The following is a 27,586-nucleotide window of genomic DNA, read 5'->3' as shown; positions in this document are numbered from 1 at the left end:
AGCCTGTTCAACTCGTTCAGCTCAGCACCTGCCTCGGACAACAAGCTCAAATCCTTCCACGAAAAGTCACCCAGGAGCACAAAGTTCAAGAGAAGCTGAGGTGACCCCATGGGCAGCCGCGGCCTTGGCGAGCAAGGAAGTGGTTTCAAGTGAGGTCAGTCTGGCAGTACCATTCCTGCTGGAGAGGAGGAGGAAGGCTCTTCAAACCCTTGAGTGGGAGACGTGAGGATCACAGGGAACAAAGGCCCTTCTCAGTGAATTTCAGGAGAAATAAGAGGTGAACTCCAGACAGGTGAGGACAGTGAGGCTGAGCTTCACCCTGCAGCTGCACTGTCCCTGCTCCCCAGCTCAGACAGCCCCAAAATCATGCTGTTCCCCCCCAAAACAAAGTAGCCAGGATGATGTTAAGCAAAGTGCTTTTGTGGAGAAATCTATTCTGATTTTTCACTGTTGAGCACTTTGTCTTTCAGCTTTGGCTCTGCTGCCAAGAAGCAGCACTCTGACAACAGCTTGGCTCAGGTGCAGCTCTGTGGGACCCAAGAGAGGACACCTCTATGGCAAGAATCTGGTGGTACCAGGAAGCAGATGGACCTGCCCCTCTATTGGGTGAATGGGATGGCTGTGTTCTTCCATTCTAGCTAGAAGAGGCATCAGATCCTACAAATTTGGTCATTAAAACCCAAATATGCTCAATTTTTAACTATTTTTGAAATGTGTTTTAATAACCTCTCCTCTTTAATAAGTCTTTTTTTGCACAGTGTGACATTCAACAGGCTTACAGAGAAAAAAAAAGGCAGCTTAAACCACTGCAGATCTGACTTCCCTCCATCCCTACAGGGCACCTTGGGAATTGATCCTTCCCATGTTGTGAACAGTGGGCAGACAAGCAGGACTCCTCTGCAGTCAGGATACCAATATCCAGCCTCACCATTCCAACAAGCTCCTGCCAGCCTGAGGGATGTCACCTAGCATCATTAGCACGGTGCTGATGACACTGCTGAGCATCCCTGCCCCGTGCAGCAGATTCCAGCTGGATCCACGTGCACAAGCATTTCCTACTGCCCTTCACTTCCCAGAGGTTTGCGCCACTATGCTCAAACACCTCAGCAGTGCTAAAGAGATGCAGTGAAACCCAGCTGCAGAGAACACCAGTCCACTTCCTGCTCTTGCTGACTTGCTGTAGGAGTAGGGAGTGTATTTGGGCAGCAGAAAAAGTCTAAACAACCAAACCCATGGATGCAGGAGGCTGCGTTTCTTCTCTAAAGCTTCCAGCCCCTTCTATAACCCAATGACATTGGCTTCTTCTGCAGTTCAGCTACCAAGGCACCTTCTGCTGTGGCAAAGTGGGGTCCATAAAGCCACAATTTTAAGAAAACCAATGGCAGAAGTAAAACAATCACTTTGAAAACAAGAACCAAGAAGCCATTTTCTTCTGGGTGATATTTCCCCCAAGCACCAATATCACTTCTTGACTAAACCTGTTCCCAAATTTGGATTTGAGCACTTTGGTCCTTAAAAACAAACAAAAAAAGCCCTCAAGAAACTAAAACCAAACCCCACAAAACTATTTACAGCATTAGGAAAAAACACTACAACACAGAAATAAGTCACATTTATCACTTAGCTCCAGATCCTTGGCCAGTCATGAAGACTGACATTTCAAGGTTTAGAAAGAATTCCTTTGTTCTCCATGAAAAACCAGCACCAAGTGGGTCAACCCACTAAAAAGCTGTAGTATTTTCCTTCCAGTGACATGCAAGGCCAACTGTGAGGGATGAGTATTTACAGCTATAAAGGTCTTCAGTGTTTCAGAAAGATTCAGGTGGGAGAAGGTCAAAGTCTTCTGCCTCTTCAGCTGGCAACTCAGTGCTTTGTAACTGTCTCAAAACTTCCAGGTTGATCCATACACCAAAAGTTTCATTCTTTAAGTGTGCTTATTTAGTTTGGTTGGGGGTTTTTTGGTATTTTTTGTTGTTAGTTTGGGTTTGGGGTGGTAGGTTTGCACTAGAGGTACTGCATTGTCTCCTCTATACTTCCAAAGGACACAGAGCACAAATACAGCACTAGAGACATTAAAGACTACTTAATGTTCCACATTTTCTTTTCAGATCAGCCATATGGGATTCTCTTGTGTTCACATTGGAGTTCTTTTCCTCACACCAAATATAGAAATATCTACTTACATGCGGAAATACAAATTACACAACGAATTCTCAGATTCAGGTCCTGTGGCCACTTACACATTGCATGTATGTACATGAGTCCTCCAATTCAGCCCACCTGCACACTTCTTCTCTTTTCTGAAGTTTCAACATCCCTCTAACCCCTCATGGGCAGGAAAGCCAAGAAACAGTTTGGTAAAATTTCATTTTTGCTTCCATCAAATACTTGACCATGTCCCCTGCCCCTTTTTCTGAGCCTCCAGGAGATGGCCATAGGAAGCTGGCTACTCCTGCCAGCACACAGCTCCCTGCCCTGCTCTCCAGCAGCTCCCAGCCCCAGGCAAGCTCTGCTGCTGGGGGATGCCCAGCCTGGGTAAGGTCCTTCAGGGACTCAGAGTAATGCACCAGAACAAAACACCCCAGTAGCCTTCTGCTCTACTGAGCAGCCACAGGCCTCTAAAGCAATAAAACATGTCACACTGAGACACTGCTCAAGCCAAAATGCATGTCAGCGAGTTAAAGGCTTGTTCCTCACACTCAGCATCATCCCCTGCAGCTCCTAAGCTCTCCTAAGAGGAGAGTCAGCTGCAATGCAGAGCACCTGCACTGAAGAGCCCTCATGAACACAGCTCTCCTCCCTCCGTCTGGGGTGCTGAGGACCACCTTGTACCTTCAGCACCAACGCTGAGACAGAGCATCTGGAACACCCAAAGAAACAAGAACCCACTCAGAGCCAGATCCTCTGCTTCCCAGTGACTGTGCTCTTGCCCTGAGCATGAGGAATCAGGGAATCTCAGGGAGTTCTGCCAGACCAAAGTCACTTGCACACCATTTTCAGGAGCTGAGTATAGTCGAGGAAGCAGCCTCCTCCAGCCACAGCTCTGTGCCCATGGCCAAAGTTACAGCAAAGGCTTCGTTCTCCTGGCTGATGGACAGTTTGGCCTCATGCAGTTCTGCATGGTTCCTTATGAGCCTACAAACTTGCAGGGATGAGCGCAGAGCAACTCCATCAACTTCCACCTCCTCCTTCATCCCCTTCCAGAATACTGATGTCATGAGCTAGTCACAAACAATTTCTTCCTCCTGTCCCCAGGCCCCAGCAAGGACTCTGTGCACAACCATTTCCATTTGGGAACAACCTCAGCCAGTATTTCCCCTTGCCAGGGCTGCCCTGGCTGTTTCCCAATCCCCCTGGAGGCACCTTGCCAAATTTCCCCTTGCCTTGCTGATTACTCAGCCTCTGTCTCTCTCAGAGTTAGCTCCAACTACACATCCCTGGACTCCTTTGCCTTAATAAGCAACACCCAACACCAGCCCCCCCTGCCCCAGCAGAAGAATGTGGAATAGGCCCAGGGAGCCGAAGTTAGAGCAAGGCTTTGCAAGAAAAAGGTAATGGTCCCAGTGGTGCTGAAGCAGAGACTGCCTTTGGCAACATTAATTTCCTCAAAGCCTGACCAAACCCAACTGCCTAGGCAGGTCAATCACCAGAATCTTGCATAAAGATGATTTTCAAGTGGAAAACTGGAAGCCAGTTGAGTACCCTTGTACAAAACCTGCATTTTTGTTCTTTAAAGGTTTAAACAATTGTTGACTTTTGACAGTTTTCTAGGAAAAAATGCAATTGAAATGAGGGCTGTGTTTTGACGGCCTCTATTATTTTTGCAATGCTCTTCACCTGAAATTCAGCCTTGGGGGTTTCTTTGCTTTACAAAAAAAAAAAAAACCAAACAAAAAAAGCAACCCAAAACCCAGAACTCTCCAAAACCTTCAGAAAAGAGAAAATGCAGCTGTTAACCCTCTTTTAAGAGGTACCTTTTGCACCCAAAGAGTTGAAAGTTATGCTAAGACTGGGTGCTTATATGACCCCTCCTGTCCATGAGCAGCCACCAGGAGATTCTGGGGAGACCCTGGCTGCCTCAGAGCAGGATGCTCCTGGCAGGGGCAGGCTTGCAGGCTGTGGTTCCAGATACTTGCAGCGCCCTTTGACTGCTGATGTAACATGACCCTGATGGAAAATCAAGGGTCACTGGCTAAAATAATGGGGGAAAACCCCAGCATTTTGTTTCTGGATGGCGCAGTTGAGAGGGAGGTTTGACATCTGCTTATCTCAAACCCAACACTTCAGTCAGTGGGGCCAGCCCTGACTTCCATTCCACTTTTAACCCTCACAAACACTTCATGGTCTCCTCCTCGAGTAACAACTTGCTCCTTGATCTCCTTCTCCAGTAACAAGCCACTCCTTGAGTGAGGACAAGGGCTCTTCTCATGGCCTGTGGTTACTCTGGGAGGAGCCTGGCATTCCCTGAGCACCTCTGCATCCACCCCATGGACATGTTGTGTGTATTGGACACACCTCTGCAGTACTGCCTCTTCTTGAGCAATATTTAAAGTACTTGGACTCACGTGCAGGTTTATCAGAGGGTAGTTGATTCAGGAAAGAGCTGGACTCATCCCTCAAGCTTCGCTCTGACCCCAAGTCTTGGCACCACTTCACATTTCCCTTCAAGTCCTCTGAGGATTAACTCAATGCAAGGCTGATGAAGTCATTGGGCCAGGTTTCCCCCTGGTCCATCTATTATCTTCTACAGCCCAGCATCAGCTCCTGCAGAAGCAGGGAAACACTTTGAAGGAAGAGATAATTGGTGCAATTCTACCTTTTGCAAATATTATTCAGGGACTGTACATAAAACATTGAGGCCAACAGGAGCATAAAAACATGGTACATGGTGTCAGCTGGAAGGGAGGGATTTTTGTGCACTGATTTACTCCCATCCAAGGGAACAGCCTTTTCTGGAATCAGTGTTGCCCTGAGCAGACATTTCAAAGCACAAGACAGAGCAAACAGAGCTTTCCCCAGCTATGCTTGGTGGCAGAAGAGGTTGTCTCTCTTTCCACCACCTCCCTGCACCTTCCCTGCCAGGCAGGGGTGGTGTCACCTGCAAGGCCATTCAGCACTGGGAAGCAGAGTCTGGGCACACTCCAGAGGATCTCCAACACCCTCGTGTAAGATGGGACCCCAGCGCACAAAAGCATCAGCCGGAGACAACCGGTGCTTGGAGAGAAAAAAAGTCTAAAATTCTACCCGAATTTAGGAACGTCAGATGTGTCCTTGGCTTTGAAGAGTGATGATAATCCAGCAGGATTTGCGTAGAGCCACCGTGAGAGGTGAGAACAGGTTCTAAATACAATCCTACATGACTGAATTTTAAGCACTCCGGTTGGATCTTTTTGGCATTACAGTGACAATCTTGGCATCATCACTCCCACAGTTGTCTGCAATTAACAGTTGCCACATTCAAGCTTCCTCGTGTTCATTAATGTCCAGGTCCTGCCTGACACCCCACCAAGGTGGCAAATGAGGCAGCAGAACAGGTTAGGAGATGTTCTGGAGGAACCTCAGTCACTCCTGTCCCATCATCTCTGGCCATCACAATTTTCTTTCTAGACTGAATGCCTTTTCCCCTTGCTCTGGTTTTCTCTGACAGCACTGTTAGTGCCATCAGAAATAACAGCAGTAGGTCAGACAGCAAGGTCATTCTGGCACCTTTTTACACCCTGATTAACACGGCTGTGAGGGTACCAGCATTTCCCTGTGTTTCAGTCTAAATATTTAGCACCTTCAGATGGAGATTAAAAGTCTAAATCTACAAAGACAACCCCAACAGGGCAAGAGGTTGCCATTCTGATTCACTGTGAACACCAATAAAGGGAAAAAGCAGAACCTGATCCAATATCACATGCAAAGTACAGGAGTAGCTCCAATGACACAAGAGAACAGACCAGGGAAATCCATGCAGAAGTGCATTCCAGACACAAGAGGTTTCAAGGGTGGTTTCCATTCTTGTCCATTACCTGAGGTACCACTTTAGTCCCAACCAGCCCAGAGGAGAAATGGAAGAGGGATCATCCAGTCAACAGACTGGTGGTCTGGCTCAGCTAATCCCTCCCCAGCCCAGTGGAAGCTTCATGTTAAACACAGAATTGCTTCAGTTCTTCACTGGATCATCTTGACTCACTGACAACTGAATAATTCATAACAACCAGGAGCAAAGTCCCAGAATCTCTGAGATCAGAAGGGTGCTCCGTAGATCATCCAGCACAAACGTCCTGCTCAGAGCAGGGTCACAGAGGGCAGGCGGCTCAGGATCATGTCCAGTCAGGTTGTGAGTGCCTCTCCAAGGGTAGAAATACTACTACTGCTCTGGACAGCCTGTTCCCATGTCTGACCACCCTCTCAGTGAGGTTTTCCTTATATTTAAATAAAATTTTCTGCATTTCAGTTTGTGTCCTTTGACAGGATCCTCCTCTGAGCCTTCCCTTTTCTAGACCAAACAACTCCAGCGGTCTCAGCCTCTCCTCACACACTAAATACTCCCACCCCTCAATCTTGACCCTGCCTTTAACTCATTCCTCTATGTCCACATCTCTTGTACACTGGGGAGCCAGCACTGGACACAGCACCTCAGATTTGGCTCACCAGTGCTGAATGGAGGGGAAGGATCACCCTCTCCCCTGCCAGCACTGCTCTGCCTAAAGCAGCCCAGGCTGTCAGGTGCCCGCTCTGCAATGAGGGCACATGGCTGGCTCTTGGACAGCCTGGTGTCCATCAGGGCCCCCAAGTCCGTCCTGTGCACAGCTGCTGCAGCTGGGAAGCACCCAGCCTGTACCAGTACCTGGGGATGTTCCTCCCCAAGGACAGGACTTCATACTTCCCCTTGTTGAAGTGCATCAGGCTCTTGTCGGCCCATTTCTCCAGCCTGTCCAGATCCCTCTGGATGACAGCACAACCCTCTAACGTATCAGCCACTCCTCCCAGTTTTGGGTTGCTTTCAGCAGAAGGATACTGACTAATGTTAAAGTACTTACATAAAAAGAGAGAATATTATTTTCTCACAGTTTTCACCAAATATATGATCTTGTATGATCCCACAAAGCTGTACCTGAAGCTTGGAAATGTGTTTGAAAAAACTTCACATGTGCATGACCAGCTCATAGCTTAAAGACCTCAGATCCAACAGCCAATCTCCTGCATCCATGTTGGAAAAGGGAGAGTCCTACAGAGAGACAATGAGAAGCATCCTATCCAGTCATTCCTTCCTTCTTTTATTTCACTGGTTAATTAAAATTACATAATTAAAAACTAGCAGCTGCAACTCAGAGAGGCCAACGTCCTCTATGGATGACTCACCCTCTTGTGGGGGTTTTCTTGGGATGTGTTTCTGAGGAAATGAAAACACACTGGTGTCTTTCCCTCTGCTTTGTTACAGAACACACATTGTTTTCCTGCTTAGATGCTGGTATGCATCTCTGTGCATCCTCTCTGTGTCAGGCTACAGGGGCTGCCTGTTTTTTGGGATCACATGCACGGTGGGAGTCCAAAGGAACTCAAAGGGGTGTCATATCACACCTGCCTCTGTCACTGGCATGGCAGAACTGAGAAGGATGAAAATACCCATGAGACAGAGAGAGACTGAAATGAGTGAGGCAGAGAAATGAATGAAAGCACTGCCCTGGACAAAAAGAGGCCACATGGTGCCATGGCCAAGGAATGACAGCCAAGTGACAGCTGAGTTTTAGTGGAGGACCACTGGGCACACCCAACACTGGGCTTTGTGAGACCGTGAGAAACTGAAATAAGGAAGTCAAGGTGTCCCAATTCTTCCCCTTTTTTCTCTAGATGCTGGGATTTCAGAGCTTTTCCCTGTTGGAAGGAGCTGTCTGCCCTGGAGGTTCTCCTGCACTCTGGCACAGCTTTTGATGTGCATCAGGCTGAGTCCTGGTGTCTCAGAGCTGACTCAGGCTTGGCCCACTGAGCTTTGCATGCCGGCCATGAAAGGAGCTGATCCCCCACTGCTGGCAGATGCTGAGCTTTTCTGATGTTCCATATTTTTAAGTGCTTTTGGGACTTCTGCTCTAAAATGCTTCCCTTTAATTTCCATTTAATTTCCTTAAAATTGTCACTGGAGCTGGTGATATCTCTGACGTGTGTCAAAAGCATCCTTTTCTCTGCTGCCTCTTTCTCCCCCACTATGCAGTACATATAAAGATTTAAAAAAAGATTTTCGGCTCAGCACTTCACTACCTCCTCCACACTTTCTTGAGCATTCAGCCTCTTTTATTTTTTTAATTTAAAAACCCTAACATAGTGCACCCAGTTGAACACATAATTGTTTCAAGAAGAGTCTCCCCAGAGAATTATATAATCTCAACCTGTCTCCTTTAGGCAGCGTATAATCATGCAATCTACTGGCTCTTTGTTTCTCTTCTTTCTTCTTCCTCTCTCTCTTTCTTTTTTTACCTCCCCAATACTTGTAATAAGCTTTCCACCTTGTCTAGACATTTCTGGCACACGCTGCATTTACCTCATCTTCAGCTGCTGCAGCAGGGAGATGCAGTGGTTCCCCTCCTTCCACAGCTACACCCTGGATCTCAACACCCCCCACCTGACAAGTCCTTATTCCAGCTGCTCCTCTGCCAGTGCTGTTTCTACCCCTTGTAGAAAGTTGCGTATTTCCAGCTGCGTATTTCATCTTGTGGAGGGATTTTTTTTTTTTTTATGTTGCAACTGTTATCTGATTAGGGTGAAGGTTCCCTTTTAATGGGAAAATACTTGCAGTTACCAAAACTGGCCAGGTTTGATGAAGGATACTCTTACTGGTAGTTTGAAATACTGCTGCAGCTCTCAGTGGGAATTCTGGGGGAACCTCTGGTCAGCTGCAGTTGCCATGGTGCTGCACTGCTTCACACCTTCAAACTTCCCATTATGAGTCCTGGGCAGCAGGCTAGCACTGGAAAAGCTCCATTTTCCATAGGCAAAAGGCCCTGTCTCCCCAGCCCCAGTTTGAGTAAGTCCAGGCCTTCAGCTCATGCTAAGACAGAAATAAAGTTTTCTTGGAGTTTGGCAGGAAGCTCCTCCCCAGTGCACTGCTTCCACAGGGGCACAGAGAGCAGAAACCAAAATTATTTGCAATCGTGTATTTGAAATGTGTAAACAAAATTACCCTGGAGTGAGTTCACGTCCCTTCAGATCTTGCTTTCGCCAACAATCTAGCAAATATGTTCCCTGGCAAGAATGTTTGCTGAGACAATGGATCACATTTTTCAGCCCTTTGTTCAAAGTAACATTGAAATATGTAGTGGTGAGTATTTACCTCTCCAACCTGATCATCAGAGCTACCCTCATCCACTTGGAGATTAGGAACATACCACATACCTGATGTGTCCAAACATCGAAACTTTGAATCCAAGCAACAGGTTTGAAGATTGTGTTTGCACACCCTGAAAAGTCCCAAGTGCCTGCACCAACAATCACCTTACAGAGCAACTGCAAAGCCCCGGGGCACTCCAGGTAGGTGAAGGAAGGAGGAAATAGCTTGAAACTGATAGAGTTCCATCCAGGTTCCCTCACAGGTAATATGTGCCACAACTACACAGGCACTTGTCGTATTTTTGAACTTTCTCGGGCCAGCTGACCTAAGAGTTCCTACATTTCCTCCCAACCTGCTTCTTCCTGGCTTTCCAGGCTCTTGTTCCACCAGAAACAAATTATCACCACTAACACTGAGACACATTTAAAGCATCACATCCAGTTCCTTCCTGACTTTCTCACATTACCCCGGTCTGACTGGTGTTGATGTTACTCTCTCCAAGATTTGGGAAGGGATTGACTGTATTTTGAGGACTCTCATATTCCCAAGCACATAAACAAGATCCATGGGCACCTTACAGCTTAACTTCATTCTGGTCCCTGAATGGAAATGAGCCTGTATTTGAGTACCTACCTGGGGTGCTGACCAGGCTGCCCTTGCTGCCAAAAACAAAAAGTCCCAATCCCAAGCACTTTCCTGTACCCAGCACCAGAGCCCTGGCTGACAAAGGTAGACCCACTCACACTTTCCACCCACACAGATCCTCAGCTCCACCTCACAGCTCTGCCTGATCCCATGAAAAGCAGGGAGGTTCTCTTTTCTGGTCCAATCTGTGGAACAGGGCTACCACATCCCAAAGCCATTGGGTGAGGCAGATCTACTGTGCGAAGTTCTGGGCCCCACAATTTAAGAAGAATTGTGCAGATCCTTGAATGTGTCCAGAGGAGGGCAACAGAGCTGGTGAAAGGGCTGAAGGAATTGCCTGTGCAGAGCAGCTCAGGACTCTGGGTTTGCCCAATTTGGAGAAAAAGAGGATGGGGGGTGACCTCATTGCTCCCTGCAGCTTCCAGAGGAAAGTGCTGATCTCCCTGGTATTCAGTGCTAGGACACGTAGGAATGGTTCAAAGCTGCATCAGGGGAGGTTTAGACTGGGCATTGGGCAGCATTTCTTTACTGAGTCAAACACTGAAACATGATTCCCAGTGGACAGTTCCCCAAGACTGTCAGTGTTTAAGAGGCATTTGGACAATGCATGTAACACACTTTAACTTTTGGTCAGCCCTGGATCAGTCAGGCCGTTGGACTGCACAATCACTGTAGGTCCCTTCCAAATGAAATAGTCTATTCTATTCTACCATGTGTTTCCTAATTTAGCTAGCCACTGACACTTTCAACCCACACCCAAATTTGCATGGCAGCCTCTGCAATATTAGTAACAATCCCAAGTATCCCAAATGTATATGCAAGAAATCTAAAAGCAATGGTTAGTTTCTTTTTCAAACATATATTTTCTTTTTCTATTTCTCTTTGAATTTCAGAACATTCAAGGACTGCATTTACCAGACTGTTTCAGGAACTGCCATGTGCTGCTGAAAAGAGATATTTCCTTGATCCAAGACCTTGGTTTTCAATGAAACTCAGTGTGATGTTGCAACAGACTGCTGTAACACTGATACATATCTCATTTGCAGCACTTGTACAGAAATGAATCATTCCTAGATAATGATTTGTGGGATTCTGAAGTAGCTGTGAGAGAACAGCAGGCTGCACTTCTACATCTGTCACGCCACTTCCAGGTGACACCAGCAATGTGCTCTGCTCCACAAGGTGCAGAGCTGAGTACACCAGACAGCCCCAGGAGCCAGGAGAGCTGCCCTCTTGGCTTTCCCATTGATTCATTCACCACTTCCCAGAAAGTCACCGGAAATGATTCATTTTATCCCTCACAGAATGGACTGTGAGGGTCACTCCTTGAGGGGAGCAGCAGTTCTCTGTGACCTGTGGCTGGGACTCACAACAAATACCATCCCATTATTCCTTGTTAGCTGTGTTGTTGTCATGGCAGGACCACAACACGGACAACAGCGAAGCAAACTTCTCCAATTCCATACGAGGGTGGTAAAGGGAAACTAACTAAAGCCCTTATCCCCATTTAGATACCATAGCGAAGTCACAGAGCAGCAAAACAATATGAATTCCTGGTGCTGATCTTTCTTTTGGTAAACATCAGCTGGAATTTATGTTTAAGGCTGGAGGATCTCCATTTGCTCCATACTTTGGTAAAATATCTGTGAGGGAACTTTCACTGGATCCCTCCCCTCTCATCCCAGGTAGAAAGCCAGGCTTGTACCTCAGTAAATCCCCAGTGTTACAGCTGCATCCTTCCATGGGGCTCAGCAGGCGCTGCTCTGCGATGAACAGAACAGAGAGTGTGAACTCAGCCATAGCAGGACCCAGAAACTCTGGAGACTTGAAGCAAGATGTGGATGAGACAATCAAGGGAAGCACCAGTCTGTGTGAGGAGAGGATCAAACCCCACATGGTTTAACATGACCTGCTGTGCTATCCATGACGATCATTTGCTGCTACCAGTCCACCTGCAATGGCCAGGGCCATGATGTCTGGCAGCAATGCCATAGGCCACTACTGTGCCTTAGGAAATGGTTTCATTTCCTAACATTGCTCTGTGTGAATGTTTCTTCTCCATTGGCAGCACCAACCCACCAGAACATTAATGAGAAACTAACAAAGAGAGCCAGCCTAATGCAAAACAGTAATGAAGATTAATCTCTCCCCAGAGTAGAAGCTGACAGAGACCTAGTGCACTGCAATGGCATTTGGAGGGTCAAAAGTGGGTCAATGAAAGCTAATTAATAGCAATTCTCTCTCTTATTCTTAATTACAGAGTGGTGTGTAGGGATTTCAAATAAGCTGCTTGTTCCATTCTAGACACTGAATTCCCAAACTGGGAACCACAAACCATGCAGGAATTTGATGGCATATCTGGGCATAGGTCTCTCAGCTGGGAAACAAGCAGAGCCAGGAGACTGGGCAGGCTGGGCTTCATCCCCTGATAGCAACCAGAAGTCTTCATTTTGGAAGATGCATTGGATGACTTTGTGTAACACAGCATAGGACCTCAGTAAGGTCCTGCCTACTTCCTAGGGCAACAAGTGGTTCCTGAGCAGGAATTTCAGGTCAGGCTGTGGTTTCTCCTCAACAATAAGCTCCTGGCACCCTCCAGCAGCCTTTGGAGCCAGTAATCCTTCAGTACAATTCCCTAATGCACAGCCTATCACCAAGGGAGGTTAGATTTGTACGTGGCTTCCAGGCATGGCCTTCACAAGTCTGTCAGAGGGTCTCATCAAGGGCTGTCACCTACAGAGACATTATTATTGGACTGAAAAGCTCCTGAACAAACATAGTAGCAGCACAGGAAGACCTTGCAACTCTGGGGAGCCTTGCCATTTGGGAATTTGACTGAGTTCCCAAGCCTGTTTCTCACTTCTACTGTGACCTTACCTCACTTCAACTCCCTCACCTTGATTCCTGGCCCACCAGAACTGTATGAAAACACTTTGGTTGCAGACAGTGCAGCATCCCAGGTAATTCTCCTGCCTCTGCTGCTTGTGTGTCTGCGCTGCCTCGTGCAACAGCCTTTGCCAGGCCTTCAAGACATGACCACCACACCCACGTGAGGAAGATGCTTCCATTCCTCCTTTGCTTGCCCTGGGCGAACCCACATAAGAGGGAAAAATAGCCAACAATTCCCCAGGACCATTCTGTGCTGAGAGGTTGAACTGGAGAAGAAAGCACCAAGCTTGGCTGCTCTAGATGAGCCATAAAGCGGCACTTAGGATTCCTGTCTTGCCTGGCTAGGGCCCAAGTGGAAGCAAATCCTCTGCAGGCAGAGCTGTCCTGCCAGCTCCGTGATCTCACAGAGGGAAAACACGTTGAGGCTAAAGAAAAATCAATGACTTTGCACATGTCTTTGCAAGGCTGCATTCAGAGAGGTGACTGGCACTGAAATTGCCCTACTTACCACAAAAAGCAGTGACAGTGCCACCACCACAGTAGGGGACAGACAGAGTCCAGGCCTTGTTTCAGCCCTTGTGTTCTAATTGGAGCAGGCTGTGCTGCCAGCAAGAAAACAGGATCCTTTACAAGATCAGAGCTACATCCCCCACTATGCTTTCAAAGGTATGACAGCTGCATTTAACTCTTGTCTTGCTGACATCCACAGCACCAGTCCATGCACACTGCCCATGGGAACACAGAAGTGAAGGGGGAGGAAATCAATAGACTGCAGAGATTCCCAGTTGTCAAAAATAGGTTAGAAACTGTTATACTGTTAATAGTAGTATTGTTAAATAGTTAATAATTGTTATGTTAATAATGCATGTACTGTTAAAAGGTTTGGTTATTATATTATAAAAGGGGTACTGTGTTACACCTAAATAAAGTGCACCCCCCCCCCCCCAAGCAACGAGCCAGCCTGGACGAAACCCTTAAGAACCAATCAGCGCCTTAACCTTCATGCAAATGAAGGATCCAAACAGAGACCAATCCAAAGGGACAAAAAACAGTATAAAAAGGGAGCATCCAGGTCAGTGAGGCGTGCTGCTCGACCTTGAACGGGAACATCCCTGCTCTGAAGAAGAAGATCCAGCACCAGCTCTGCAGCACCCACACTCGTCGCTGTCTGGGAGCCCTCCTGCTCTGCTTCCCCGGCCCATTGGCGTGCGCTCTACCCACGGACCCCTATGCTTTAGGCCACATAATAAAAGCTGAAATCACTTTAGAACCGGGAGTGTGTTCCTTTTTTTCACACAGTGGTCCTACACTCAGGGACACCACAGCACCTCTGCTGGAACATCAGCGTCTGGGTGAGCATCTCACCTTTGAGAAACGTGCAGCTTTACTGCTGGGTAAACAAGAGTCACCTCACACATCAGCACAGCAAACAGAAACCATCCTGAGCCTATCTGACCTCTCACATGGTGAGCATCTTAAGTCCTGCTCCAGCATGAGCAGAGGACTGAAGTGGGCATTATCGGGGGCTGGTTCAGGCTATAGGTCTGTGTCTAGAGGCAATCTGTGCCTCTTGCTAGGAATGTGCTGCCCCAGCACTCAGGGGACACACTGCTCTCTTAAATTTAAATATTTAATTAAAGTTACTTAGGTATTCTGCTAAACTGAGTATTTAAAGGAAGTACATACCCACCTCCCACTGATAGCAGAAGGACTTAGGCACCTAATTCTGATGGGCTCCTTTGAAAACCCTGGGCTTCAATGCTCAAAGGTCTGCTCTGAATAGATAGATCATTGCCCATATCATGTTTGTGCTCATAAATGACTGGCAGTAGAGCTACCTTACACTGATTCACCTTCTTCTGACTCACAGTCATTTATTTGCACTATTTCCAGCACTAGGTATTGAGACAATGATACATGTTTTCCATACGTTCACAAGAGAATTCATACACACCACAAATGCATAACTTCATGTCCAGCCATGCCAGGCTCCCCTAACTTCTCTGCCAAATAAAACCAAACAGATTTGTTCTGAGCTGTAGGCATACTGAACCAAGTCTAAGAAAACATTATTCCAGAGAAAACCTTTTTCCCCATTTTAAGGCAAATTCCAGCAATGTGAAAGCTGTCAGGCTCAAAGACAAAGCATTTCCTCTTTACTACAGAACCAGTCTCTCCTGGCTGGTCTTGGCTTGTGCCTCCACACTGTGAAGGAGGGAATGCTGAGAGGGCTGAAAAAGCCCTCCTGGCTCTATGGTGCTTTTCTAGTTTTGGGTTTACAACTGCCCAGCAGCTGGTGCCAGCCATGACACAGCTGTGCCCCAGCACAGACCATCAAACCCAGCAAGGTCCACATGAGCCCTGTCCAGCTGTGACATGATGCTCTGAGCCCTTCAGTTCCTTCTGGTGCTGTCCAAACTTCAGCCTGGTGACCTAAGCCCCCAGAGCCCAGGAGGGGTCACTTTCCTCTAATTCTTTGCTGCTTCTGCAGGGATGTCCAGCCAAATAAAAACCAGCAGAGGATTGGTTTCAGCTTCTAAATCCAATTGCCAACTTAGGTGTATTTCTAGACTTGTGTTAGGCAGTGGAGGGACCCCAAGGCCACTGGAATTGCAGGATAGTGGCATATAGCAGCCAAGGTACTGGGACAGTAGCAAACTTGGCTACATTTACACTAAAGCATTTATCTCAGGATACATCACACCGTGTCTGACCACTTCCTGAGATGAACCAATGGAGATAAAATTGCCAGAGCAATGTCCTTGGATTTAGCTGAGTGCAGAGTTAGGGAAACTCCTCCCAGAGCCTGACTCTGATTCACTCTTCAAACTCTGAATCACTTGGTTTTAGCTCAGCCACCAACTCCAGCTAAGAGCAAAATGACCATGTGTAGTTCCCCCAGGGAAACACTTGCCAGCTGCCTTCCCACAAGAGAGGAACTGAGATTGCTCCAGCTGTGCCGGCTCTGCAGGCACTGTGTGGGAAGCAGTGGGTGGCAGGGGCAAAGAACAGACAGCCCCAGGACAGGATGGCTTTTTGGGGTTTAATTTGGTTTTTTACAGGCTAAAGGGAGACCCTTAGACTCAGTGAAATTCAAGGGGATGTGAGCTCTGCATTGTTAATCCTTAGAACAGCCAGTTTAACTGGGAAAGGAAGGAGGGTTTGGTGTTAAGCAGATCACTCTTCCTTGAGCAATGGCAGCGGAAAGCTGGGCAGGGGTAAGTCCCATACTAGTCCAAGCCAGGATCAGATCAGGACCGTAAAGTGGTTCAGCTCAAGACAAGCTCTGTCAAAGCTGTTCCACGAGTGCTTCATCTACAGCTCCTGCTGTCTCGCATTTTCATCAGTCCTTACAAGCAATTGGATGGTCACAGCTGGGAGCTGAAGAGAAGCTGCTTAAAAATCTCCAAGCCCCAGCTTTGGGTGCGCTGAAGACAAGCCATGCCTGGGTGGAATGATTCACTGAAGCCATAAATGTCTTTTCAGCAGCACACGCAGGCAGTGTGGTCTGCTTGCTGCTGTCGTGTTGTAGGAGTATGGGAGCATCTCACAGCTTCCTGGCTGGCTTCCAGCTAGAGCCCTATAATCTATTCTAACATCACAGATTCACTTTGGAGATTTTCACTAGCTGAGTTCTGCTAGGGGAATGCAATGTGGCCACCAACCTGACAGGAAGATCAAGTCAACCCTGTTTATTGAGGGTTGGTCTGGACGACCCCCACTAAGGATCTTGTGGATTTCACCTATGGAGCTGAAACAAGTCTGCTTTGCCTTTAAAAAGGGGGCAGTGCTAAACAGACTAATGTTATGATCCACTTGCATGCCAGAGACTCAGCTCCTTTAAAAATTAGGACCATTAGAAAAGACTCTGCAAAATAGCTTTTTGTCACGTTAAAAACTGAACACTAAGCCAGGCTCAAAGAACATAAGGGGAAATCGTGCCATGCCTGTCCCAGCTCTTCTGTCAGGTAACCAGGGAGACTGCACTGCTGAGCAGGGACGGTGATGGTGTGAGGATGGGATGGAAACAGTGCCTTTAGCAGCTCTCAGAAATGTGGTCAGCACTGCAGCTCCTTGGAGAGGCTCAGCAGAGAGGCCAAGGCTTGAAGCTCTGTGGCAGAGTCGGTGCTGACCTCTCCATGGACTCCTCTCAGCTGTCAGGCCCTGATCAAAGCAGGTCACAGCAATGAAAGGAGGACAGAGGTGGGCCCATGATTCCTGACCAAGCTCTGACTTTATTGCCAAGACCCAAAAACCACCTGGTTGTCTCACAGGACTGCACCATCCCTGTGCTGAGGCTGAACCCTGGCTCTCTGCTCCGCTCCATTCATCACTCTCTACCCACCAACCCTTGCTGCTCTTCTGCTAAAAAAATCCATGACCTGAGAAAGTTTGTGCCCCTGCTACATCCCACAGAGGGACAGCCCATGGCCAGACATGGCTGTGTGTGTGGGGGGGTGACCTTGGCTTCCCACTGTTCTGCACCTGGTGCTGCAATAATAAACACACCCCAAACCACTGCTGAGCGCTCTGATGGGTGCATAAATCAGACCACTTCTGATCTATGGCTCAGGCTAAGGTGAGCCACAGCTCACAGGAAGCTGTTCTCAAGGTGGTTTGAAACTCTCTGCCTTCATTTACTCAGCCTTCTAGGGGTCATTACATGAGATCTGTGAGGGGCAACAAATGCTTGTAAGATGTATAATTTAATGGAATAAATAACAATTAGTGAAATGTGAGGGTAAGTATTAAACTGATTAAAAGCTATCCAAGCTGAAGAGAATTAAAAATAAGTGAAACCCAGCTACAAGCCTAATGAACGATTGCTTCACAATTGTTCCTAAATCATCTTAAAAAAAAAAAAAAACAACACTTTTAAAAGTACAGATTTCTTTTTTTAAAATAAAAATGTTAAGAAAAAGGAAATCGAATAGGGCCTTGTAAGGATTCATTTAACTCTACATGGAAAATAACTCTGAGCTCCTACTTCCCTCCAGTATGGATTGTAAGAAATCCCCAATCACTTTTTTGCCCATTTAAGCAGGTTCTCTCTCCCTGTGCCTCCTGGACTCTGTGTGCTCTTCCAGCATTAAGGACAGCCAAATGCAATTTAGCCAGATTCACACCTTTCACTCCATAATCTGCGATCTCTGCGTCAGCCTTCTGTGTGGGGAAGGAGGGCCACAAAAGGTCAAATGCACCATTTGGTAACAGACTCTCCCTTTTCTGGGCTTCCTTCAGCTTTTTGTTCTCCTCACAGTGGCATCTCCCAGCCCTGAGACCCCATCTACACTGTGAGCACATGGCACCTCTTGGTCAGGACATGGCTGGAGCTCCTTGTAGGCACAGACGCCTCCGTTTAGCACAAATCCAGTTTTAAATGCAAAAAAAACCCCGAAAAACCAGCAGCCCATCAAGGTAGCAGACTGTGTGATGGATATTAGCCATGCACTTAAGCGTCCTGCTGAATCAGGGCCATGGCCTATCGATTATGACGCTACATTAATGACGTAATTTTCTCAGAAATGATGATGGAGTCTGGATCTTGCCCAAGGTTTTCCAACACATACAGCAACAACAGTCCCAACAACAGCCCGTGGATCTGCCCCAGGGCCCCTGGCCTGACAACACATCTTTACATGCCCTGTGGGTCCAGCACGGTGGGTCTGTAGGGTTGGCAGCACCTTGTTTTGCTAGGGGCAGATCTGAGCAGGGGAAATTTGTGTTGATTGCTGGTGGACTGTGCGGAGGTTTATAGCTGGGCCTGTTGTGGGTTAACCCAGCAGGCAGCTGAGCACCACACAGCTTCTCACTCACTCCCCCCACAGTGGGATGGGGGAAAGAATTAGGGGAAAAAAAAGCCATTCCCCCGTTGTTGTCACTACATGCTCTTGTAAATATTGCCTCTCCATCTTTCTTATTATCAAGATTATTCTCCTTCTAATTCCAAAGCACAACACCATACAAGCTACTAGGAAGAAAATGAGCTCTCCCCCAGCTGAAACCAGGACACGAACCACTAAATGTGACCTAATTAATAAAAATTAATTAGCTGGCATTAATCAAGTAAAATCCGTTAGCAATCACTCTAAGAGCTGTACAGAAAGGTTACAAAGGAAAGTCTATTCAAGATCCAAACTACAGCTCTGGCCCCATCCCCACTGCCTATATTTAATAACACCAATGCCTTAACATTCCAGGCCAGTTCCCTGCACGGAGTGAATCTCCAGACTGTAGAGTTTGGTGCCCGCCAAGCACCAGGCATGGCTCTGCCCTCACTTTTCCAGGCAGATCTGTGGACAGAAGGAGCAGCCATCACTCAGAGGATGCCGTTTTTCACCACAGTTCCCAGCTGCAAAGGGCTGATCCAAACTAGAGGCATGGCCAGCTTGCTGTGTGGTCCCTATCCTTGCATCTCTTTGGCCAGCCCCAGGAATGTACAGAGCCAGGACATACAAATCTCATCTCCTTCATCCTGAGCACCATCATACACCGCTAACAGGGTTTGTGGCCTTTTCATGTTCCCGCAGCAGTGCTGCAAGGTGCAAGCCTGTAGTTACAGCACCTCATCCTGACCTGGTCCTGGGAAGCTGCACTCTGTGTGTTGGTGAACCTGTCCTGAAGCACCTGAGTCATACACTGCTGCATCTACTCAAAGTACAGAGGATTTTCCCTCTCCTCCCTCTTGCATCTTCACCCCAAATTTTAAAGCCACACAGCCTTCTGTCACTCACCCACCCACACGAGCGCGTTGCCGGGGTGGGGTTTCATTTGCAACGACTGCAATCTTGCCCACTTTCCCCAGGAGCAGTATGGATTTCCCCAGGAATTAACGCCAGAGATCCAGGCACCTGGATAGACACAGCAGGGTGCCAATCGTGCCCTTGTCGGAAGCACCCGGCTTCCCCATTCACATCCTGCTGCCCTGAATTAAAGCTGGTTCACGCCCAGCTGCATTCGCAGGGCAGCTCTCAAGTCAATGATGCAGGAGAGCAGTCGGGTGTGACTTCGAAGGAGGGGAGAATGTGCTTCCAGCTTTTCCATAACAGTTAATCATTAACACCTTTCATGGTCACAGAAGGTGCTGGCCTCCTTACAAGCTCCCCTTATCAGCCATAATTATTTCCTGATCGGCTCTCGCCTGACTACCTGGCAGACTTATGCACAACACCCCTGAATCACCTGACTGCATTGATTGCCCTATATTCCAAGCCAAATGGGTCTCTGCTGTGTCAGCTGCAATATTTACAGCACTACAGTTATTTCTCCCTTCCCATGCCCAAACATTAAAGTTGTTCTGCCCCCCACCCTGCCCTTTACACCATCCCTATTTCTGTGACAAAGCAAAACCGAGCAGTCATCTAAACACCTCAGCACTCCTTTCTCCTCTTCTTCCCCAAAAGCAACAGCTCCTCTTGCATACAGCCCAGGGGGATACTGCTGCTATCTCCCTAAGTCCACTTTAAGTTTTCAACCATTTTAATTCCATGGATATTGCCTCAATACCTAAAAGAATACATTTCTATTTAAACTTCTGTCTTTTTTAAAATTTTCTGACAAAGTAGCTCACCTCCATAGAGGAGAGACATGTAAATCCAAGGGATAGATGTGAATGTGTCACCCACATGGTGTGTTATCTGCCTCGGGAGGAGGGTTCAGAGTCACTAACTTAACTCTGCTACTGAATAAAAATGGATAGAGTACCCTGACCAGCAAGGTTGGTCTGAACAAATGCAGCCCTATACGAGTGGAATAGTGGAAATTGCCAGGAGTGGGAAGATGGCTTGTATTTAGGTAAATAAAAGAAACTTACTTAAATAAAAGCAAAAACTGGAAATGGAGCTCTTACTACAGCTCTGATGAACAAACTTACTCTCAGTGAAGAAGCAGCTGTGTAGTCTATACGTAGCACATGCCCATGTAACACACATGCTGCCCAAGAGTTTCATATCAAAACACATACCAAAGGGAACAGAGGTCTCCAGGCAAAAAGGGGAAGAGTGGACCAATGAGAACATGGTAATTCATGATCAAAGTCGTTTTCTCAGTGAGACAGTACCATCAAAATGGAATAAAAATGCAGGAAATGGGGATTTAATCTTCACTGCCTACGTTTAGGAAAAAACCTTTTTAGGGAAATTCAAAACCACAAAAGGAGCAGGGGATGTACGCAGAATAATCCCAGGGCCAGATTACATCGCTGGTACAGCCCCAGTGCCTGACACATGGCTGTTCCACACCCAGGTGTCAACAAGGCCGCTCTGAAACACTTGCAATCTACGGCTCAAACCAATGCTTCCTCTTCCTTCCTAGCACAGCAGCCATGTAAACCAGCCAGGAGCTCAGGGAGTTCTCAAATATGACCAAGAATTTGGGAATTCTTTGGTCGGCTTGTCTTGATTGCTGGAGTCAGGCAACTTCCAAGGCTGACCAAGCAGATGTGCTGCATGCTCCAAGAGCTTAAACAATACACTGGCAAAGTATAAAATCAGAACTGTTCTAAGCTTACCTGCACTTGCAGTTCTCCACTCTGTGAGCACACGGTGCTTCCTGCGGCTCACAGTCATCCATTATTTTGCTTGGGGTTGCTGCTGGTAGTGCTTTAGAAGTTCCAGCTTGGGGCTCAGGAATGGTCACAAACACATGTAGGATCTCAAAGGATCACTGAAAGGCCGAAGCAAAGGAAGGTAAAGCCTTCCTTTTTCAAAGCCACCATGAGAAAATGATCCTGTGGTTCACCTAAGTCATGACTTGAGGGAGGGGAATGTCTCACAGCCTCTCTTAGCAAGGATAGACAAGGTATAGAGAAGAACAGACTGACCAGTGATTGTGCATCCTGCGCAGCTCCTTTCTCCATGTGGGAGGATGCCTCAGCTCAGACAAGAGGCGGCACAGGGAGGAGACCCAGGTCTGTAGAGATAAAAAGGGAAGAAAGGTGATTAAAGCAAAAGTGTTCAGTATTTCTCAGAAATACCCACCTCCCCACCCCCACAAAAAAACCAAAACCAACAACAACAACAACAAAACAAAACAACAACAACAAAAAAAAAAAAAAAAAAAAAAAAAAAAAAACCACGAACCAAACCACCAGACCAAAACCCAAATCTAAAGCCACTGCAATTACAGGATGCACCAACAAACATCAGGATGCTGATGCCAACAGATGTGACCATGGGCCTGATGTTATGCCAGAGGATGGATCATACTACAAAGAGTTTCTCTCTTACACTCCTAAACACGCTACTGGTTCCAGCCAGGGAGCAGATAAGGGTTAAGGTGAGTCTCTGGCCAGAGCCAGTACAGATGTTCCAGTGATCATGGTCTCACTGCTGGCTCACAAGCTGAGAGGTGATCTTGGAAAACAATCTACATTTCACCACAAGCAACACTCAGACATACAACTCCTGGAAACCGCTCATTTGATTCCTTGCAACCTTTTATTTCAGGCTTTCTTTCTGTTGCTTTCTTTTGGCTTTTTTTTTTTTTCAGCATTAAAAATACACCTGATTTTAACTTCCTGTGAAATACACCGCAATAAGCAGCTCTGCAAGTATATGTCAGCTGTCTGTCCACAAATAATCCCAAAGTCCCCCTTTACTGCTGCCTGTTTGTGTGCCCTGACCTTTAACTAAAGAGGTCTCTTCTAGAGCGAGCCTGGAGCTCATTCCCCACGGTGCACTCAGTCTCGGCCTCTCTGCCAAGACAGCCAACACCAGTAGCTATTATGGAAGTCACTCGCTGTGACCTGATGTCCCATCCATGGGGCACACAAGTCAAACCACTCCTGCAAGACCCACCGGAGCAGGGGAGCCACCAGGGAGCAGCACGGGGCTCACTTTCCACTTCTGGCTCTTTCATATACGGACACCACAGCTTGACCTGACCACTGAACTACCTAACGCAACAAGCCCTCTGTAATCAGCAGCCGTGGAGATTAATAGCACCATTCTTTCCATTTTCACGGCAGTTTGAGAGACTTTAATCAAATCTGATGAGGGACAATGTAGCCAGCGATGAATTTATGCATGAAGCACGTTACCTGCACTGCAGTTATGCCTTGTGCCAATGCTCCTACGAGTCTGCTACCAGAGAAGCTTAAACAACTTCTAAGGATACCTTGGCACTACCAGACCATGCAGGGCAAGTTATGGCTGTGTATTCTGAGTTGCTCTGTTCTTTTACTGCAGTTCACCTCCCTGCTTAATTGGCATAGATGGTGTTGGACCTTCTCCTGTAAAAGATCTAAAAAGGATGCTACTTCTGTGGTTTTCAGAGGATTTCTGTGGAAAGTTCTACCTCAAGACAGAGTTAGGACCCTGACCTTTAGCAAATACCTGTATCTTCCTGTTCAGAGCTTACTGAGCTGTTTGGGACACATTCCCAGTGCTGCAGTTCCTGGTTCACTGCAGGCGTAGGTGGGAGTTTGCTGGCTTTTCCCAGCCTGGAGCCTGTGCCCGCCAGCCCCGGGGCATGCAAGGCCCTTCACCCCCATCAAGCTTCATCTTGCCTATCCACTGCTCAGCCTTGTTTAACCACAGTGAGGGCAGCAGACAGTTGTTTGCTGCCTTCTGAGAAACATTTCACAGACCTGGAAAAGGTTTGTCACTCTATTTTTCTGAAGGAGGTTTTGGCTCTCAGGTAAGTTTTCTTTCCTAAAATCTAAGTCACATATACAACCCCCACAAGAAATCCCACAGTAGGGATGTATGAAAAATTGGATTTTGGTTAGCAAAACCTGTTCTCACACACACTCCTACCACCAAAAGTCCTGAGATGTCCTGATGGAAATAGCTGGGTTTGGAACACACTCTCCTACCAGAAAGCCCCAGCTTCCAATCACAAAAAAAAAAAAAAAAAAAAAGGCTTCTGAGTTGCTTTATGTTCTGAACCAAGCCAAGAGACAGGGCTGGTGACTGAATCACAGCAGAGTGCAGCTCACAGACCAATGCAAATCTCTGCCCTCTGCTCACACGGATGCCCCAAAGACACTTGCAGGCGTTCCCTCCTCCCATCTGCCGGAGCTGCGGTTCCCGAGCTGCGCCCTGTGCTGAGCTGCCAGGGCCACTCGCTCCCCGGAGGGGATCCCCACTACCGGCACGGACAGATGCCATCAGTCACATCCATTCCCTGTGGCACAGCCAGGCTGTCAGCCCCGGTGACAGCTCTGCCGTGACGGCTCTCGCAGCCAGTGCCCGGAGCACAGCCAGCGCTGCTGAGTGCGGACAGAGGGCTGGGCCTGCCTTTGCACCTCCACAGTCACAGTGGTCACTTTCTTATGAGTAAAGAGCTTTCACTCCATCTTCGAGGCCTGTTTTTTCCATTTCCCCATGTTTGGCTTTTTCTTTTCATGTAAAAACCAACCCATCTTTACTACTAACTATATATGAGTTCACATGCAAAGCCCTGGGACTACAGCTCCCAGAGGAGAGCACTGGAAGGCAAAAACAGGGGAACAAACTGTATTAATATGATTTCTCTTTTGCACAGGGGCTCCACCCTCTCTTTCAAGACCATGCATTCAGTTAATGAGAAACAGGGTATTCCCACCCCTCGTGCACAATCCCCTTTTTATTTCATACACAGTGAGGAATTAAGACATGAGACATTTTCAACCGCTTCCCACAAGAGCTGTCTCTAGCTTTGGCTTTGATAATCCAGCTTGACTGATCTTTCCCTGGCAGTGGCACTGGCGTCAGTAGCCAAAGTGATGGATGAGCTTTACAGCTCAAACAGCCTTCGGGATAGCTGGTTGAAGAGAAGTGCCTAAAACCAGCAATTTATGCTTTCTCACGTTCCTAAGCCACAGGATGTTCATGGAGACCTTTTTTCTTTACTGGTGGCTTGAAACAGGAGCAAAATAAAAAGGGTGAGACTCTCAAGTAGCTGTGCTGCACCCATTGCTGGAGAAGAGTGAATTATATGACTGGGAGGCAGTGGTGGCTGCCCAAATTTTACATCATCCCAAATTCCTGATGACATTGGCTCATACACTGCTTCCTAGTTTCTCTCCTTTATCTGAATTTTAACTCCAGCTCTCCTGGGCCAGGTGTGACAGGAGTGAATGGTGTTGTCTGTAGGCAGAAAATGAAGGTAGGAGACACAAGAAGAAAAATAGCTCAGCTGCCACCAAAGACAGAGCGGCATCAGTGCAGTCTCTGTGCATCCTGGAAAGATGAACACGAGTAATTTTAGGCAGTTAGAGACATCGCAGTTGTCAGGCCACAGTTTCAGATAAACTCATATTCTGCTAAATCTCTCCCAAGTTATCTCTGCCATCAGAGGATCTGTGATCACTTGGGTAATGTAACAAGGGCTGAAACGTTAAATGCAGTCAGATCGATAGGCCCCATTAAGATGCTCATCACAAGCTACTAAAAACCTACTGATTTATGGCTACCAGCAGGAAAGTTTCCTTACAGGCAGTTATATTTTTCTTCTTCAGCTTTCAGAGCTGCTTTTGTAGAGGTTTCACTGTTTAAGCACTTAGAGCTTAATGAATACTCAGACAATTGTCTGATGTTAAGCTCCCTGGATGCCAGCGATGACTGAGGTTGAAGATAACTCAGAAAAGAGCCCAACAGCAAACAGCAAGCACCAAGGCTCCTACTGATAAGCACAATTGCTTGGTGCCCTTCAGAGCTTAAATTTGTGACCAAGTTACCACAAAATGAATGCAAATGCACTTCAGATGACCTCAGCAACTTGCTGTGTATATATACAGTCTTAACCCTTTTCAAAGACAGAGGGATCCAGATGACACAGGCATGCATGGACATAAACAGCAGCAAACATAGGGCAGAGCCAAGCTGAACACAGCCCCAAACACCCTTCAAAGTCAGAAATAGGAAAAAAAATTGTTTATTTGCTTCTTCCACACTGACACTGTGTCCAGGGCAGGAACTGAGAGGGTAGTCCAAGATGTTTCTGTCAGACATAAACATAACATGTATTTAACATCTTGGAGGTATAAACCTGTGTTGGCTCTCCTGAAGGTTCACAACCAGGAGATTCTGAGCACAAGCAGACAGCAAAACTGAGCTGTCTCAACACCTGAGAAATGTTGGGACTGATACATGGCTGTGTTTCATCAAGGAATGTGACATCCAACCTACTGTCCCATTATAAAAGCAGCAGGACTACGTTTTTAGGAAGATGACAGTTTCAACATTCTTTGTACTTGAGGACTTTCCCAGCTATCACACAACCACAGAGTAAACAGATGCACCAGGGTGAATTCGGGTGAAGAGTGACTCAGGATTTCTGAGGCATCATCAAGTGCAAACAAGACCTTTGAGATCAATTACTGGCTGCTTAAAGTGAAACAGAACTGACAGATGCACTCAGTGTCACAGGGCAGACACCTTTTTCTCTTCAGAGGTGATTTTTCCTGGAGATCAGACCTATGAAAGTCGCAACTTCACAGAAACGATCTGCAGCCATTTCCTCATAACACATAAGGAAGGCAACTCCTCTACGTGGTCAGTCCACATGCCCCATTACCTCAGGGAATTGTCCTGTTTCAACCAGGAGAGAAGCCACCAACATGCTGAGTTCCTACAAATTTTGAGAAAACTGGGGGACAAACAGAAGTCTCTGCTGTTGTCCTGCTAAGGGAAGGACTGATAAACTGAGCTCTCCCTGGACACCAGTGAGCACCCAGAAGGATGTGTTAGAAAGCAGATCTGACTCCCAGCGCTGCTTGTGACACTGCTGGCTTCTCCTTCCATTGCTCTGCGATGCTCCCTGATGTTCTGCAAGCATCTGAGATCCTGTCTTGTAGGACACTTCCTGTCCTGACCCCTTGTGCCAGCCTTGCTGGGCTTGGCCTTTAAAGATACTCTGCCTTTACCCAGAGCTTGGGGGCAGCTCTGGATTCATAGTACAGAGTCTGCGGTTTTCCTCTCAGAAGCAGCAGCAGTTCCTGAAAACCTCAACTGGTTTTCAAAGAGGACTTTTCCTCCTCATTGCTTGCAGTGTCTGAAACCCTCTCAAGTCAATTTGTTCTTGTAAATGTTTAGGGACCCCTCCAGCTGCCTAGAGTGCTCTGGGCTCTCATCTGCAGGATCCCTTTGGAGCAGGTCTGGAGGATACCCAGCTAACCAGCCACTTCCCTGACACACTGGGGGATTTGATTCAAAGCCTGACTGGGCAGGAAGCTGAGTCCTGATTTCGACAGGCCTGCAGAACTACTCATCGCTGCACTAGCCAGAGAAATTCTTAAACCTTTGCTCACAGTGAGTGGCAGCTGACACTCCTAATATCACAGAGAAGGAAGGAGGGGGATGGAAAAATGTCTGCCTCTCAGCTCTCACTGAGGCTTTAGAATGAGAGCTTTCCTCAGCGGGGGCTGGTTCTTCTCCAACTTTCTACATTGTTCCTTTGAGGCATCCTGCTCTTAGATCCCTTTGAAAACAAGGTACAGGTAGTTTAAGTGGGTAAGTTATAGTCTTCCCTAGGCAACTAAGAAAACTGCAGACAATCCAAGTGAGAATCCTTCCCATATCTATTATGAAATGACCCTGACAGACTGGAAACACTGAAGCAGCCTAACAGTAGGATAGTGTCCCAGCACAGTATCAAAGCCTTTAAAACAGAAGTTCCCCAGATTTTCCAGTGCTCCCTTGTTGTTCAAAGACTCCCACTCCATCAAAGCTCAAACTGTTGCAGGACCAACAGATCACGTGAGAGGCATCAGAGGATTATTAATTTGAAAAAAATGGGTGGAAAGTGTGTCAAGCACGC

General features: G+C 47.2%; 1 long non-coding RNA gene across 2 annotated transcripts in view; it reads right to left on the bottom strand.

Moving 5' to 3' along the window:
* Window positions 1-27,586, bottom strand: part of LOC125331590 — a 136,009-nt gene that overhangs the window by 81,510 nt on the left and 26,913 nt on the right. The window contains exons 2-3 of one of the 2 annotated variants that reach the window (XR_007206126.1): window positions 21,666-21,754; window positions 21,354-21,508 (exon numbers count right to left, since the gene is read on the bottom strand). This is a non-coding gene — a long non-coding RNA (uncharacterized LOC125331590). The remainder of the gene's footprint in view (window positions 1-21,353; window positions 21,509-21,665; window positions 21,755-27,586) is intronic. The other variant, XR_007206127.1, reaches the window with a different exon arrangement.

The sequence above is a fragment of the Corvus hawaiiensis genome, chromosome 11 (assembly GCF_020740725.1).
Source record: "Corvus hawaiiensis isolate bCorHaw1 chromosome 11, bCorHaw1.pri.cur, whole genome shotgun sequence".
NCBI classification, from domain to species: Eukaryota; Metazoa; Chordata; class Aves; order Passeriformes; family Corvidae; genus Corvus; species Corvus hawaiiensis.
This window is presented reverse-complemented; position numbering and strand designations above follow the sequence as displayed.